Raw genomic sequence first — 16,044 nt, 5'->3', positions numbered from 1 at the left:
CCAAGGGCAACATCCTGCAGTGAGAGTCCCCAGGCCCCCAGAGCCAACCTGGTCCCCTCTACCCCAGCCCTTCCCTGGCCTTGGATTCTGCCTCACAGGCCACAGGGTAGGACAGAGGAGCAGAGGGGGCCCTGAGAAGAGAGACCTGGCCAGGCTCTTGGGGAGTGTGAGCAGATGTGGAGGGAGGCTCTCTCAGAACATCCGCCAGGGAAACAAGAGGGGGCAGGCTGAGGTCCAGCAAAGCCAGCCCAGCCAGCAAAGCTGAGGCACAAGCTGGGTCTGCTCTTCCACGAACAGACCACTGGGGGCAGAAGATGCGCCCCTCCCATGCAGCCCTTTCTCACTCATACCTGCCCAACCCTGGGGCCACCCCCTGCCGCCGGTGGATGGAAGGCACCACCCGCTGCAGGTCAAGTCCGGCTGGAGATGGCAGCAAAGCGAGTCAGAGTCAGCCTGGGCTCTCCTAGGGATCAAACCCTGCCTTGGGGGGGTAGTTCAAGGTGCAGCCCACGTGGGCCTTGAAGGATGAATGAAGCAGGGAGGACACACAAGGCCCAGGCAGTGGGAGGGAAGGACAGTGAGAGGCAGTGTGAGCAGCAGGAGGGACTGGCTGGCTCGGGCAGAGCTCCAACAGGGCAAGGGGGCCGGGCTTGACAGGGAGGCTGGCCTCCCCAGATGGCCTTCCCACACGGAAGCAAGTCAAGGAGGCCACAGGGGTTTCACAACCCAGGAAATGGGCTCAGCAAGAAGAACAGGAGGTGGGGGAGGGGAAGGGCTAGCAAGGCCCTTCTCATGCCCTTCCACCAGGGCCTGTGCCCCAGCCTCCCTATGCCCAGTCCTGTCCTGGGCTACTATGGTCTCAGGTCACGGCCAAGTCCCAGAGCAGGGGATGCTCCCAACACCTGCTCCTCCCCAGATCTAGCATCTTACCCACTCACTGTGCTCCTTCTTGGCCCCTCCCTCACACCACACAGACCAACCAGGGCAGTGAATTCTTCTCCTTTTACCCAGTTGCTACCATTCCTGGTCCCTCCCCAACCCATGGAACCTCCTGGGCTCCCACTGCCCTTGGAGAAAGCCCAGACCTCAGTCAGGCTGTGGCCTGCTCTGCAGCTCAGACCTCACCTCTGGCTACTCTGTGAACTCCCATTTTGTTTTCTAGCCCCCTTGTTTTGCATATGCTATTCCCTCAGCCAGTATGTCCTCCCTAACTCCTATATATCCTTCCAGACAGTTCTGAAGGCCAACGCTGGGGAACCGTTGCCTCCTCCCCGAGAAAGCTGGCTGCTCCTCTACCCCATGTACCTCCCCCAGGCACCCTGTGCAGCTGTCTGGGAAGTTCATGCTGGGGACCTGGGTCTATTCTCTGGGCACAGTCTCTGTCCCTGGCTCCGGCTTCTCAGCCTTGGCTACACAGCTGAACGTCCTGGGGACATTAAAAAATCCTACTCCTGGGCTGGGATCCAGTGGGAGTCACAGGTGAGACCTGGGCAGCATGAATGAAGCTTCTGCAATAGCCAAAGGGGTGGCGACACCCTGAGAGCCAACAAGGGACATGGACCCTATTCCCAGGAAAACACGGGCTGGTGGCGACAGAAGCCCACACGCGATGGGCTGGGAGGCCGTTAGTCGCGAAGGCCCCACTGGCAGGCACCACAGTGATAAGACACACCAGGCCATGGAATCCACAGCTTGGTGGGGACAGTCACATAAATATGTATCAGAGGACGATAGGACCACCGCTCAGGCAGTAAGTGCAAGGAAGGGAGTGAGAGGTGCTGGGGTGTGATGGGGATCACGACGGGGTTCCCTCTGATGGACGTGCGGGGGTGCAGCTGGCTTACCAGGCCAGAGGGGCTGGAAGAGTCTGAGGGCCAAGACTTGGGACCCTACTCTCGGGGGCTCACTCGCTCCTGCCAGCACACGGTAGGGAGGGGGGTGAGGCTAGGCCCTCTCGGGGGCAAAGTCCACACCAGCCCCAGGCCTTGAGTCGCTCAGCTAGTCTTAGTCCCTTTCCTTGGGAAAGCCCTGGGCTCGGTGGGAGGGAGGGCTCCAGGTACCCCCAAGGGAGGAACAAAGGCCCCGTCAAGACTGAGGACAAGGGGGCCTCTGTGAGGAGCTGGGCTGGGGGGGGGGGACACTGGGGCCTCTCCCAGAATAACCACACATGTGTGCACACACGGGCACACCCACCAACCCAAACACACAGTCACGCACGGGGAACCCTGCTTGCAGTTAGACACACGTGACCACAGGCACACTCCTATGATGACTCAGTGACACACACTAAGAAACCACCCCCCTTCCCCCCGCTCTCACATGTTGACAGACATCCAGGCCCACGCGGGGCCACACAGGACACTGACACCCTCACGCATTCCCCAGCACAGAGAGATCCGGCCGCACACGGCACGCCAAGAGCATAAGGTAAACACAGGCAGAGATGCTCCAGGCTGACACAGGCATAAACACATAAGCCTGGAAGGACCACACGTGTCTGACTAGGGGCTGGCACCAGGGAAGTCCAAACGGAGCTTTTTTGAGCACAGTCCCTGGGGTAATGACAAAGGAGAGAACAGCAGCCGGGTGCTGGGCAGTCCTGGCCTCCCCACTGAGGGAGGCAGAGAGAGTCCCTCCTGGCCCAGAGCAAAGTCCAAAGTGCATGAGGGAAGGAGTGGACCAGTCAGGCACGGAGCCGGGCAGGCCTCCCCACCCACCTGTCTGAGGGGACAGCGGAGGCCGAGGACGAGGCTAGGGGTCACAGGTGGCAGTCACAGGCCTGGCGTGCAGGAGGAGGGGAGAGCGTACACCTGTTGCGGGTAGGACAGCCATGCCAGGCACCCGACACATGACCACCATTGAGCTCCAGACTCACTGGGCAGAACCTGACAAAGAGAGATGGAGCAATTCATCCAAAACCACAAAGCTGATGGGGCAGCCCCAGGGGGAGGCCGAGAGGGACCCTCCAGTTCTAAACCTGGAACGGGCCACCTGGCCTCCTGTGGGGTGAGGGCATGGGTGTGTCTCGGGCGGGGGAAGGGCTCTGCCAGCCTCCTCAGGGGGGGCCCAAGTCCACTCCTCCACCCTGTCCCTCTGTACCCATGGTTCTCCCCTTTGTTGACATCAATCCTTGCTTGAGAAGAGGTGAGATGCCCCCCAAAGGCTTTTGCCAACCGTCCCCACAAAGTGAGCAGGGCCTCTATCACACCTCCCCACTCGGAACCTGGAGGAGCTGGGAGCGAGGCAGGGCCATGCTGTCCCATCCCATGGCAGGCAGTGAACATGGGAACTTAGCAGTGGAGGCCTGGGTGTGGGCTGGACAGGTCTAGTTCAGACCCGATAGGCCCTCAGGGCCCTGTGAGCTTGGCCAAAGCGCTCTGACCTCCTCCCAAAAGGGAATGATCTTGCCCTGCCTTAGAGGCTGTCCTGAGTGCAAGACCATCATCCTCATCACCACCGCCATCCCAGCCGCACACCTGGCCCTCTCCCCACCCGCCCCACTGCCCATTTCCGTCTTCCTGTCACCACAGGTACACCCTGAACTTCCTCATATCAGTGGGCAAAGGGGCTCCTCGAGCCTCCAACTCCTATAGTGCCCAGCTCTGGGCTGCTGCCCTGGAAAGAGACCCGATGGGGCAAAGGTTAGCTGCTGTCTCCCTCACGGCTTCAGTCTCCCCATCTTAACAATGGAGACCGAGAAGCTTTCTCCAGCCCTGGTCCTGGAAGCCCCTGCAATCCTCCTCTCTCCCCCCACCCCTGCCCTGGCCCCACTCCTTGCCCCTGCAGCCTACAGCAAGCAGATATCTGGCCTCGCCGCTCCACTGTGTCTGTTGACCCAACAAGCCGGCGACATGATCCAAAGCTTCCGGGACTGTTGTGAAAACAGTGGCTCAGCCACCACAAGCCTGCCCTCCTGGACACCTTGGCAGGGACCTTCGAGGGACAGCCAACCAGCCCTGTACCCAGGGCCTCTAGAATTTCCCCACCAAAGACCATCCGAACCCCATCCTCCCCTGTCCAGGCTCGCTTGCTACCCCTTGACTCTCGGGTCTCCACTTTCAGCCCAGACCCCCCAAATACAGGCCTGCCTGTGGGCCCACCTGATGCCCCAACCTCACCAGGCTCTAGGGGTCCTCAAACACATGTGAAGCTGGCCTCCTGGTGTTCCCCAAGCGAGTGTCCCCTCCTCTCCTAGCAGGGTAGGAGGTGGGGGAAGGCTGGAAGCCTTCTTCCCCACACCGCATTGCTCTCAGTTCTGTCCTGCACTCTACCCTGAAGTCGTCTCCTCTCCACCACTGTCCCCATCCTGGCAACAACACCTTCCCCAGGATCCTCTGCTCTGGCCCCACAGCCCCTCTGCCCCATAAAGCAGATCTCAGCACTCCCTTTCCAATAAGCCCAGATGCCTCTCCTAGGCCTGACCCACCCAAGCTGCCTCCATTACCTCCCTGACCTCCTCCTCGGCCACTGCCCTCCCCTCATTCCTCTGCCCCAGCTGCAGTGACCCCTTTCAGTTCCCTGAGCAGCCGGGTTCCTTCCTGCTTAGGAGCCTCTGCACTTGCTGTTCCATCTTCCTGCCCCCTCCCCTGAAACACAGGCTTGTTCCTTATCCGTCAGGTCTCTGATGGAAACTCCCTGATCTGCCCATTGCACAGATGAGGCCACGGAGGCTCAAAGCAGTCCAGCTGCTGGCTCAAGAGTACACAGCCAGTAAATACCAAGTGAGAACTCGAACCCAGGTCTGTCTGATGCCCATAGAGGTCTTGCTCCTAAACCTCCAGCATGCCCTGGCTCACAGTCCTGCCCCAGGCTCCTGCCCAGCTCGCTCCCTCCAATCTCGGGGCCCTTGCCTACTATACCACCATCATTACCACACCCACACTCTAGCAAAGGGCTCCCCCTCCCTGCCCTGACCCTCTTGCAGGTCCTTACGATAGGCAGGTCCCTGCCACCAGCTGCCAAGTGTCAACGATGTAGATAGGGATCTGTGTGCAGGGGGCGGGGGATTTCTAGCCCCGGCCCCGGATATCCACCCCCTTCCCAGTTCACAGGCAGACTCTGAAGGGTAGGCAGGCCGGCAGGAGGGCTCACCATCCACCTCTCATCACCAGCCTCAGCTTCTCCAAGAGTCCCGTGGGGGACCATAGAGGAGGAAGGGGAGGCCTGAGGGGGCAGCAGGCAGCTGCCTTTCTCTTCCTGCATCCATTTGTCATGAGAGCTATTTTTCTCCCTTTGAAAGGCAGTGAGGGGGCTGGGCTGTTGAGTGGGCACAGCTGCTCCACCCGGATCTCCCACCCTGCAGGACTGCCACTGGGAGGCGGACGCGAGGGGGAATGAGAGCCTGAGCCCTGGCTTCTTGGCCAGGCTGTGTGGCCACCAGGCCCTGTGATACTGGGCGGGGGTCCAGGCCTTCAGACAATACTAACCCCATCACCAAGACCACTTGCTGTTTTTTGGGGTAGTTACCACAAACCGAGTGCTAAGTGCTTCACATAACTACAGTTTCCAATCTTTAAACGCTAATAAAGTGCCAGGCACGATGCTCACCACTTTGCATACATTATCTGTAGTTTTCTGCACCAGCCCATGAAGATGGATGCCATCATTGTCTCATTTGTCAGAGAAGAAAAATGAGGCACCAGGAACCAAAGCCACTTGCCCAGGTTCTTTCATACAGCTGCTCGGAGCTGCCTAATCCCAGAGAGGCAACTCAGCGGCTGCTAATTCACACAAGGCCGCCGTGCCTGCCAGTTAGGCTTTGAGCCTCAGGGTACAGCTCAGAGGGAAGGAGGAACTGGGGTTCTCGGGGCTGCAGGGGACTTGATGGCCTCACCCCATGACCCCTCTCCTTGGGCCTCCGTCGAGGCCCAATCAGCCCTAGCGTGGGAAGCCTGGTCAGTCAGCCTAACCCACGGGCCAGGAGCTGCTCCCCTCACAGGCAAGGCCAGGGCGGGGCAGGCCACAGACAGTGGGCTGGTCAGTCCCACTCTGAAACCACTTCCTGGGCAGCCCAGGGGAAGTGAGTCTCCGGAAACACCTCGGATGGACAGGCCTCTCCCTGGGCCCAGGCCTTGGCAAGTGCACACACCGCCCTGGGAGAAGCAGCCTGCTTGCCTCTCAGTCGCCAGAGCCCAGCAACCCCACTTCCACCAGGCATGGATGCTATGGGGGACAGAGGGGCTGACCGGACCCCCATCCACCTGCGAGCACCTTGGCCCCATGACCACAAGCAGCCCACTTCCTCCTCTGTGGCAGCGGCCACAAGCAGTGCTGGCACAGTTCATGTGGTCCCTCACCCTCATCCCCAGCTCCCCTGCACCGAGTCCTGGTCAGCCTGGGGTCCGGTCCGGGTGAGCAGGCTGGCGTGTGGCCGCCGGGGGCAGAACCCACCTCCCAGTGTTGCCAGGCCCCCTGGAGCACCTGTGGTCACAGCCACACCTCAAACCTCACCCTCAGTGCCGGTTGCAGGCAGGGGTGGTGACCCTGACCGAGTACTCCCCCTTCCTGACCCAGAATGGGCAGTGTGGTGTGTGTGGGCAGGCTTCTGTGTGCAAGGATGATTGGGCGAGCATCTGCATGCGTGCCTGAGCGTGCCTGTGGGTGAGTGCATGTGAAAAGCCATGGACGTGTGCGTGCATGTGTGGTGTGTGTGTGGGCACTCGAGGCTTTGAGGGCACGGGTGCTGAGGGCAGCTCCATTTCTATGTCCTTGTGTGAGCACTCCTAGGTCTGTGCCGGCTGGGTAAGTGATGTTTGAGTATTGAAAGTGGGCTGACTGCAAGACAAACTGGGTGAACTTCTTAGGGAATGAGGCTCAGTGCTGGGAGAGGGTGGCCCCCTGACCTCAGAGAGTGGAAGCCTCCAGCCAGCCAAGAACAGGTTACCTCCTGCCCTCTGGGTTTGGTGGTTAAGTTGAATAAACAGCAGACCCAGGGATGATCCTGGCCTTGTTCAGTCCCCACTCCCATCCCAGGAGCCAAGACCCTGACCTCCTCCTTCCCCTGCCTCCCCGACTTAAGCTCTGAGAGCCCAGCCCCCATTGGTCCATTCACCCCCCTCCCCAAACCTATAGGTGCCCAACAGACAGTGGGGAGGGGAGTGGGGGCTGATCAGGGAGGCCTCCTGGAGGAAAGACCACCTTGGCCGCCCCCTCCCCAGTGTCACTCCCTAGGTTCCAGGTGCCGTCAGCAATGCCATCACACCCACAGAATCTTGTCCACTGGACTTTGGACACTCAGTGGGTAACTCACAGGGCTGTTTTCACTGCAGTGCGGGCTAAAGGAGGCAAGTCTGGTCCCAAAGGAAGGAATCTCTAGTTTTACAAGGGGCCTGAGAGAGGGCAGCCTTCCCTAGCATTCCAACTCTCCCAGAATCTGGGGGCTGGGGAGGGGGATTTTTGAGCCTCGCTTCTGCCCCAGAGAGCCTGGAGAAATGAAGGAACTGGGGTGTGGAAGAGAGTGCAGGAAACCTCTTTCCATTCTCAGCTTGATATCCAACCCGATGTAGGGCCCAGGGCAAACGTCAGGTTCCCTATGTGACAATGATGAAGACAGCCTGAGGCCGCACCAAGGGGCCACAGAAAAGCTGATACACCCACCCCCAAGCCGTGGGACACACTCCAGCTTCTTTCTAACTGACCAGCAAAGCAGCCCCACTCCTCACCCCAAAGTGCTGGCAGGCCCAGGCCTCAGAGCTCCAGGCAAACTGCTGCTCCCTCTGGGCACCCAGGCCCCATACCCAGCCTGAAGGCTTTGTGGGACCCTCCCCACACCCCACCCAGCCCCTGCCCCAGCAGAAGGGGAAGAGCCCAAAGAGGAGGGCCACGCCATGCACACTGTCCCCATGTCCAGGAGGATGCGGTCTTACCTGGGGCTCCTGGCTCCCCCTTGCCCTCAGTGCTGGCTCCTGCTGCAGCCACGGCCACACAGCCACCACCACAGGTAGGCCCACCGCCCTCACCTGGGCAGGGCGCAGGCAGACCTGCAGGAACAAGGGGAAGCAGCTGAGCTGGGAGGCACCGCCACACAGGCTCTCCCCCTCAGTCGACCCCGTCTGGCTTGGAGACCTCCGCCTCTTTGGACTCGGATTTCTCTCCTGTGAAACGGGGTGTTGGGCCCAACTTTTCCAAGATACCGGCTATGTGTCCTCTCCATGCTAGGGGTTGGATCACTGTGTGTCAGCCCTCGGAGCATCTCCAGACTACAGGCGTAGCAAGAAAGCGCTTCCTAATCTTCCTGTCTGCAAGAGGTCGCCCTGTGATTTAGACCACACGGCAGTGGGAGCCACTGCTCTGTGGTCCGGGGCAATCTCTCTGAGCTTCTGCCTGTCTTATCTTTAAAATGAGGAGACTACATCTCCCCAGGGAGTTCTAAGCCCCCCCCCCCCCCGCCCAGTGACACGGCCTGACCGCTCCTGTGTGGGCTCACATTGGGTGTACTGAACGAACAGGGACACTTTCTTATTCCTTGTTTTGCACCTTCTAGTCCAGGTGATTCTATTAATTTTGGGCCCATTATGCAGCTGGAAAAAACTGAGGCCCAGAAAGATCCTAGAAGGAAGGAATGGCAAAGGCAGCGAGGTATCCCGGGTCTCCTGGCAGAAAGACTTGAGCACTTTTCCTGCAAGCCCGACCACGGAAGACTCCCCTCCTCCCCCCATGGCGGCTCCTCCTTCAGCTGAGGACCCCCATCACCACTGCCTGCAGAATGACGCACCCTCAGGCCTGGCTGTACTTTATTCCTAATTTTAATTTAAACTCCAATTAGCTGTGGCAGCTAAACGGTGTCAGCACCCTGCAGCCAAGCTCCAAATCACCCCCCAGCCCTATTCCTCCATCAGTGCTGCTGAAACTGGGCAGGCATCAAGTGGGCTGAATAGGGTTCATGAGGTCTCTGCCAGCCATCTGCCCTTCTGCAAGCAGTGCGGTCAAGGGCACGGGACGGGCAACAGACACATCACGGACAGGAAACTGGGTTGGGGACTATGTGGGCTTTTATTAGCCCAGGGGACCATACACTTGGGGGCGGGAGTCAGTGGTCACCAAGTAAGACTTAGCACGTGCTAAGCTCTGCCTGTGAGCCAAGCCTGTGCCAGAGGCCCAGTGACCTAAGACCTTGAGTCCTCACAGCAACTTTTTCTGTTCTGCAGATAAGGGGACTCCCTCAGCCTTAGAGAAGGTTAGCTCCAGTCCCTTGCCCATAAGAGGCACAGGAATATTGGAGCCCACATCTTTCCTGGGTCCAGAGCCTTGGGTCTGGGTCACAACACTGCAAACACGAAGACTTGCCCTCCGGTCCCTCTCAACCGGGGGAGCAGAGGAAGGTGAGAGACAGAGGCCTTCCCCAGCCTCCCCAGGAACAGGGGCTGGGCTTGAGGTGCAGCATGCACACCTCACGGCCTCCCCCCTGCTCTCACGCACACTGGGGCTCTCACCTTCCCTCCAGCGCTGTCAACCAGGGGTGCCATTCTCTCAGTTCCCCACAATCACCGGGACTCCCTAGCTCCCAGACTGGCAGTTTCATACTGTCAGACTGTGAGTTCCCACCAGTCACACACTCGCCCCACACACTCCCAACCACAGCTCAGAACACACCAGATCTCTTATACCATTCTGCAGCCAGGTACAACTGTCCGAACCAGGCAGTGTGCGTGCAAGGGACACACACACACACACACACACACACACGGAGCTGCCCTCTACCGGCCTGTCCACCACACCCCAGCTCTGTCCACAGCAGGAACGAGGAACTCAAGGGACCCGTCCCCTCCTTCAGTGACCAGGTCAGCCTGGTCACAGCAGCTCTGTGGCAGCAGGAAAGGAAGACAGGGAGTGTACATACACACCCACACTCATACAGACATAAGCGTGAGGGGCTGACACTCTAACACCACTGGCTCCCCAAATTAACAGTTCAAACATATATGGCCAGTGGGTCACCACGGCACAAACCAGTGTGCAACACAGGACCCTCCAGACACACAGGGACACACAGGCATACAAGGACACACACACACACACACACACACCCCAACACACAGGAGTCTGGTGCTAGCACACCAGGACATAGTACGCACAGAGTTGCAAAGGGCACACAGAGCCGTGAAACACCCAGACATACACAAGCACACACAAGCAAGTCACTCCATGTGGAAAAGGAACGCAGACACAGTGACAAAGAACACAGAGGGAGAGACAGACACATCATATATCTACATGCCCAGATACAGGCGACTCAGCACAAGGAGTCAAGTCCAACCATACAGGGTAGGGACCAGAGAAGAGGATGCTCCCCACCCCACCAGATCCTTCTAGCCAGGCGGAAGTGGAGGGGCTCAGTGGGGTTCTCCCCTCCCAGGCGAGGACAAATGGGAGAGTCGGAGAAGTGGGACAGTTCTGACGGTGCCCACCTCCTGCCTTTCCACCCCGGCTCTCCTCCACCCCGTCCCCTCACCTGGCCAGGCCCCCACGCGGGGGTGGCGCCTGGATTGCGGAGGGGCCCGGATCCACTGGACCTGGAAGGAGCCACCAGGGGAGGGGACTCAGAGGGGCGTAAGGGCGGGGCGGTAAGAGTGGGGGAATGGTGGAGAACGGAGCCACGCCCAGCCCGGAGACAGATGGAGAAAGGCATAGAGAGACACCCAGACTGGAAGAAGAGGGAGAGCAAGGAGAAGGCGCCGCGCGGGCTGGGCCCGGCAGGGACCCAGACGCGGGCGGCGAGGCCGGGCGGGCGGCCTGTAGCCTCCCCTCCGCAGTAGAAAAGGAGAGGCGGCGGGACCGGCAGGGGGCGACGAGCGTGGGCCGGGGGCGCGGCTCCGGGAGCACAGGATCCAGGGGGCGGCGGGAGGTGCGGTGGGGGTGGGGCACGCGGAGGGCTACGGACTGACCCGTCCGGACTAGAAAGACGCGGACGCGGGAACGTAGAGGGGTTGGGGACAGATGGACCGACCGAGGGCCCCGGGGATCCGCGAGGGACGGGCGAACGCTCCGAGGGTCTAGGGCACACAAGCGGGTGACGGGGCCGGGAGCAGACCGACGAGAGGGCCTCGACCCCCACCGCTGCACGGAGGGAGGGACAGACCGACGGACCGGGAACCGAGGCACCGGTCGGTCTCGGGGCGCGACGGGACTTTCGCCGGTCGCGGCTCAGTTTCTCAGTTTCGGAAACGGGAACCGGATCGGGGAGGGGGGAAGGGAGGGGCGGCGCGCCCCAGGGGTAGCCGGGATCCTACGTCGGGGCCCGGCCCTCACTCACCTCCCGCGCACCGCCAGGCGCCAGGGGTCGCGGCGGCTGAGGTCCAGCTCCCCGCGCCGTTCCCGGGCGAGCGCGGGGACGGGGGTCGGTGCGGGGCCGACCCGGACGGGCCAGTAGGCCAGAGAGTCCCGTCCGGACCTCAGCACGGCGGGCGGATGCCGGGGGTCGCTCCAGGGATCCCAGAGCCGCCGCCTCCTTCTCCCGCGCCGCTGCACACGGAAGTGCAAGGGGGCCGGGCGGCGCGACCTCACCCAGGTGCCGGCCCCGGCCCCGCCCCCGCTCAGGGCCCGCCTCCGCCAGGGCCAGCCCCCCCCAAGGCCCCGCCCCCGCCGCCCCGAGGAGGGTGTCCCGGCCTCCGCCTCCGTGTGCGGGTCGCTCTCCGCCCTCCCCAGCACGCCTCGGCCCCCGTCCGCCCTCAGCCCCTCAGAAGGAGCCCCACTTTACGGAGGAGGACGCTGAGGCCCGCGGGAGGGGCGAGCTCTCCCCACCTCTCGCACACCGAAGCGGGGAGGCGCCGGCGGGGCTTCCCCAGCTCCCAGCGCCCACGCCCGGGACTCCCCACCGGCCAGCTGGCCCGCCGCGCCCGGCCTCGCTCTCTCTCTCTTCCTGTTGGCTGGAGTGCGGACGCCGCCGGGCCCAGTGCCCGCCGCCAGGCCGGCTAGTCCCGGCCCTGCCCCGGAGACGAGCTGGGAAGACTCCAGCGGGGGAGACTCTCGCTGGTCTGTCGCTGCTGGTCCAGCGATTCTAAGAGCAGCCCCTACCTTGATCCCCCAGTCTTCTGCTCTCCTGCCGCCACTTTCCAGAACTCCCCACCGCCCCCAGTAGGAGCCCAAGGATCCTTTCTGTACTGGAAACTCGGTGGCCAGGCATAACTCATTCATTCATTCCTTCACTGGGTACCCTCTGGTCCTAAAGTCTGGGGATATAGAGGGACCCAAGGATCCTATTAGCTTGCCCCAAAAGCTCAAAAAGGGAAAAGCCAATGGCGCCATACTTCAAAGAAATTTCATTTTTCCAGAGGCAAAGAAGAGGGTTCCAGGTCCCAGGCCTTCTGGGAGAACACCTAGAAGGGATGGAGAGACAGCTCTTCCCAGCTGAAGCCTAATGGTTGGAAATGGGGGGCAATTCCTGAGGAGGACCAAGTTGATCAAGGGGCTCATGGCAGAGACAGGTCATGGCTAGGACTTTGGTCTCAAGGAGTACGTTGGTGGCAGCTCTTCCAATGGAGTGAGCTCCTGGGAGAATGGATGGGGACAGGGGAGCTACCACCTGTGCTGGTGGGAGGACCCTGGGTTGTGGAATATGGGTGGGGAGAACGGGCCAGAGCAGGTGGGTCACTGGACGGTGGGTGGATTGGGAGGGGGAAGAGTCTAGTGAGACTTCCAGGGATGGAGAGCCCTAGCAGAGATGCGGATCCCAAAATTCTATTTTAAGGGGGGAGGGTGGGCTGGGCTGTAAAGAGCAAAATTATAATGATTCTTTCCACCACAGAGAAAAAGAGGGTTCTGGTACCCTATACCTGGGAAGGGGGACCTGTTTTGAAAACTGGCGTATGTCCAGTTTCCTTGTCCTGATGTCCCATGACGGTAGGCTCTTTCCACCAAACTGGACTCCTCTGGCCACATGGAATATCATCTGGGAAACAAACCTTACGCCTTACCCTTCACACATGCTGTGTCCTGGGCCCAAACGCCATTTCCCAGCCACCCTCATGTCTCTCCCTGTCTTGGTTGCATCCACTCACATGCCACTTCTCCCTGACACCCAGCTGTGAATCCAGAGCAATTCCCTGAGCTGAGGAACCGTGTTCATTAGAGTGTTTTGTGCCCTGGTCCTCTTATCCCCACCCCATGGCTTCCCTGGGTCTGGGCTGGAGAGAAGGGTGATGGAGGTGAGCTTCAGGTGATTTCTGCCTACCTGGGATCAAGTTTCCTTTCTGATTCTTTCCTCCGGGTCCGCAGTGGCCAACTTATCCTCCCCCTCAGCATCAACAGTTAGCCCACTTCATGCTAGGCTGTACCCTTTGGGATCTCCAGGTCTAACCGCAAGACTTTTGCTCCCACACCCTAAGATTCACCTTAGAACATGGAAAGGAAGAATAATGGCTATCACTGATGGAGCCTCCCCAGGGTCAGGCCCTGCACCCCATGATTGTGTTCAATCCGCTCAGTCCTCAAGACCCCACAAGGTAAGGACCACTATTAGTGCCACTTTGGGTGAAGAGCAAAACTGCGTCTCAAAGACAGGCGAGACCGCTTGCCCAGGGGTACACAGCTAGGGAATGGCAGGGTCAGTATTCGAACCAAACTACCCTGCTCTGAAGCCCATGTTTTATATCAGCGGTTCTCAATCTCAACACTCCTTCCCTTTGGCCCAGATAATTCCTTGCTGTAAGGACTGTCCTGTGCCTTGCAGGATGTTTAGCCGCACGCCTGCCCTCTACACACTAGATGCCAATAGCACTCCTCTCCCTCAAGTTGTGGCAGATAAAGATGTCTCCAGACTGCCAAATGTCCTTGGTAGGGGAGGGGCAAGGGAGCAAAAATCACACCTTGTTGAGAACCATGACTTTAGAGCAGGGCTGGTAGCATGCTGTGGGAGCCGGAAAGACATAAATTAGACAACAGGAAGGACTTTCTGGGCCCTCAGGATTATGCAGACACATGAGCTCAAGGGCTGTGAGCACACACTGGCATTGGTCAATCTTTCTGTTCTGGAAACTTCAAAGGGAAGTGTGGTGCACCCGAAGAGGGGCAGAGAGGCTGAGGCTGTGTAGGCCACACTAACAAGGGTAGAGGGAGGATGCAGGTGGGCTTCTATACAGAGACAAGCCCGGTGACCAGGGACCCTGGGGAGGGTCACCTCTCATGACCCTGGGGAGAACAGGCCAAGCTCAGCTGGAGCCACTGTGCATGGCAGAACTGTTCCTGAGCGCCACACTGGGCGGGCCAGGGCAGGTGCCACACAAGCTTGCCTCTGTGTCCCTATAACCTGCCTGCTCCCCACCTTGGAAGGGCCTCCTGAGGCCTGGGAGCAAGCCTGGGCTATGTCACCTGCTAACTGTATGACCTTAGGCATCGACCACACCTCTCTGCTCATGACAGACCCATGTCAGGGGCTGAGTCACAGGTGAGATGAGGTGTGGGAAACCTCAGCCAGGGTGGACACCTGGTGAGTGCTCAGCTCCCACGGGCCAGGGCACAGGTACCGTCACTTTGCTGAGTCACAGGCTATCAGCCTCGGAAGAGCCCTTGATAGCCTCTCATGACACGGAGTGTAAATCCCCAAGCAGGGCTGGGCCCCTGGCAACCACCCAGAAGTGGTACTTTCTCTTCTTCCTCCTTTGGATTTGCAGCCAAGGAAACAGGCCCATCACGGAGAGTGGTGGACAGTGTCCGGACCCCTACTCCTAGCACACACCCAGGGCTATTCCTCTCTGGGCTCCCTGCAGGGTTTGTCCAGAGGAGGGCTGGCTTGACTGGTGCAGCTCCTACCCCATCCAAAGACCATGAACCCTGGGGGCCCCCAGACCCCTCCACAGGAAGTCCAGGACTCAGCTAAACCACCCGGAACAGGCCTGAACCTTCCTCTGTCCCTGTGGCCCACCTAGCCGGGGGGCAGGATAGAGTTTCCCCCCTCCCCTTGATCCCTGCCAAAAGTTGGTCCTTGCTCTGGCCTCTCTGCCCCTTGCTTTCTTGCTCCTCTGTATCATCATCCCTGTCCTTAAAGCTTTGGCTGCAGGTGCCATCCTCATCATGCCCAGAGTGCTAGCCTGGCCACGGTAGATTCACTCATGTTTCTAGAGCAGGAGGCCCACGTCAGCAGGGATGTTGTGCCTGGGCCATAGCTGGGGAATGGAGAAGCCGAGAGGGTTCTGTTGGAAGTTGGAAGGGCACTTGGGACATGGTCCAAACTGTGGCCCTACCTCAGGCCACAAAGAGAGTCATGAGCAGGGATTGCAGCCTCGGGCACTGGGTAGGGGGCAAGTAAGTGCTGTGGCTTTGGGAGCAGTGCCACATGGTAGTAGAATGCTGGGCTAAGGGCTTGAGGGGCCAAGTTCACATCCTGGATCTGACCTGGACCTGGACTTAACTGCAGATGAGCTTCCTCATCTGTGGAATGGAGATGATAAAAGTAATACTGGCCTGGTGGGTGGTTGGGAGGGTGGGAGAGACCGAGCTCATGGGGTGCTAGGCATGAGACTCAATCCAAGAGTTAGTGAGACCCAGCTAACCGTCCCCAAGTTCTGTCCTCCATGCATGTGTGTTTGGGTGAAACTTGAGAAGTACTGGGGGTAGGCAAGAGGAAGGTGCTTTCTGAGAGCATGGGGCGCAGGACTTTGCTGGGGCTCTCATGGGTATGCAGCCCCTGGCTTGCTGCAGTCCTGTACTGACCATGGCAGAACACCTGCCCACCTGAGTTCCCACCTCAGGCTCTTCGGGCCCTCTGCCCTCAGAAGGGCAGAGAGGGGAGGCTGGATGGATGTCCGTGCTGTCAGAGCCAGGAACAGAAGGAAAGCTTTTCCCTGGCACAGAGACCCAAGGGAGCCCCCACCTCTTCCCCATCACCACTGGGCCTCTCCCATCCCTTCCTCCCCGCCACGCAACAGCACCCTCTGCTCTAATCTGCTAGGTCTCACACTAGGCTCTGACACCCGGGCTCGCCAGGCCCCTCCCCTCCTCCCTTACCCATGACTCCGTTTCTTCCCGCAGCGGGCAGCTCACCCAGCCCAGCTTGGCTGGTGGGGTACGGGGCGACTGGCCCTGCGCGGGAGGGCGGCCCTCGCGGTGGGG

General features: G+C 60.1%; 1 protein-coding gene across 1 annotated transcript in view; it reads right to left on the bottom strand.

Annotated features, from left to right (window-relative positions):
- Positions 1–11,447, bottom strand: part of PRKCD (protein kinase C delta) — a 28,435-nt gene extending 16,988 nt beyond the window's left edge. The window contains exons 1-2 of the mRNA XM_032868304.1: positions 11,252–11,447; positions 7,866–7,979 (exon numbers count right to left, since the gene is read on the bottom strand). The gene's annotated coding sequence lies outside the window, so the exon portion shown is untranslated. The remainder of the gene's footprint in view (positions 1–7,865; positions 7,980–11,251) is intronic.
- Positions 11,448–16,044: the final 4,597 nt, after the last annotated feature.

The sequence above is a fragment of the Lontra canadensis genome, unplaced genomic scaffold (assembly GCF_010015895.1).
Source record: "Lontra canadensis isolate GAN:19392208 unplaced genomic scaffold, GSC_riverotter_1.0 scaffold35, whole genome shotgun sequence".
Lineage (NCBI taxonomy): Eukaryota > Metazoa > Chordata > Mammalia > Carnivora > Mustelidae > Lontra > Lontra canadensis.
The sequence above is the reverse complement of the archived record's forward strand: the minus strand, read 5'-3'. Positions and strand labels throughout refer to the sequence as shown.